Below are 1266 nucleotides of genomic sequence, written 5' to 3'. Positions count from 1 at the left end.
CTGCTCCGCCCACCCCCCCCCCCCCCCCAGTTCCATACTTCAGGCTGAAATCTCTTCCTTGTATGGGGCCTTTCAAAATAGGGTGTATATCATATTCATGGGTGTAGTAAATGTTTTAAAAAATGGTAATTTCCCTCCTATGTATTTAGGGGAGTATTTGTTCCATCAGGGGAAGGATATAATGTAAGTAGTTTGTAATAGTGAGAGCAGTGTTATAGTGCAGAAAGACATGTAGACTAAGCTCCTGCTTTTTCATTAAGTTGTATAGAATATATATTCTGTAACATAATGAAAGTCATGTATGTCCTGTCAGCTCATCCTCCCCCCTCTTCCAAAAATTCATATTGCTGTGTCTATAAAAGGTTCCCTTTTTCTTCGACATAGAGTTCTTTAAGTGTTCCCACTCACTTAAGTGATCTAAGCTTCTTGGTGGTTTTTCATTCAGAAAAATGAAATAAATAATATATAACAATAATTATATTTCAATAAATATAATTCATTCAAAGGTATTTCTGTGGTCTTTAAGAAGGTAAAGTTTCCACTATGATCAAGAGCAGCAGAAGACTTTTTAAAGTTATGTATTAGGTCTCAAGTAAAGAACAAGGATTTTGTAAAGTAATAAAACACACTTTAACCACTCACTGCACAGAATATAGTAGCCTTCTGAGGACTTGTTTTCTCTCAAAAGGTATGGAGTCTAGGACAGGCTTCTCTGGTGTCCTGTATTGTATGGGACAACATGATTTTTTCAGTTATCTTCAGTGTAGGTCTCATTGTTGCTATGTTGCAAGAGATCTGCAGTGACCACTGCTTGCTTCCTTCCTTTAATGGTGGTAATACCACCGTTAGACAGAACTCTCAGTAGCACATGATGCTGCATGGCATCAAAGCACTGGAGAAAGGAAAACAAGATCTATGAGCTGCATGCTTTAGCAGCTTCCATTGTGCTGCCCTGCACTATGTCATCCTGTCCATCTTGGGCTGCTGTGGTGCTGCAGTTGAAGTGGGGAAGATTTCTTTTGTCCTCTGGCCTTGGTGCTCCCCCTGTTGCACATGCATCAGCATCTTGCTGGTTGGCCTGGAGAGAAGGAGGTGGTGGCCATAAGCTGCACCATTCTTGAAGTGCAGGCAAGAAGAGGTAGAGCAGACGGGAGGTGGGCAGGGAGTTGGAGGACCAGGGCATAAGGGTGAGAGTGGAAAATGGGAGACTCTGCCTGGTGCCTTCACTAAGGCTTCCTTTCCCTTTAACAACATCAAGTCTCAGGC

General features: G+C 42.0%; 1 protein-coding gene across 1 annotated transcript in view; it reads left to right on the top strand.

The window, feature by feature from the left end:
- Positions 1-1266, top strand: part of LOC102376944 (protein HIRA) — a 58432-nt gene that overhangs the window by 31908 nt on the left and 25258 nt on the right. The window lies entirely within an intron of this gene.

This window comes from Alligator sinensis, unplaced genomic scaffold, assembly GCF_000455745.1.
Source record: "Alligator sinensis unplaced genomic scaffold, ASM45574v1 scaffold570_1, whole genome shotgun sequence".
In the NCBI taxonomy this organism is placed as follows: Eukaryota; Metazoa; Chordata; order Crocodylia; family Alligatoridae; genus Alligator; species Alligator sinensis.
The sequence above is the reverse complement of the archived record's forward strand: the minus strand, read 5'-3'. Positions and strand labels throughout refer to the sequence as shown.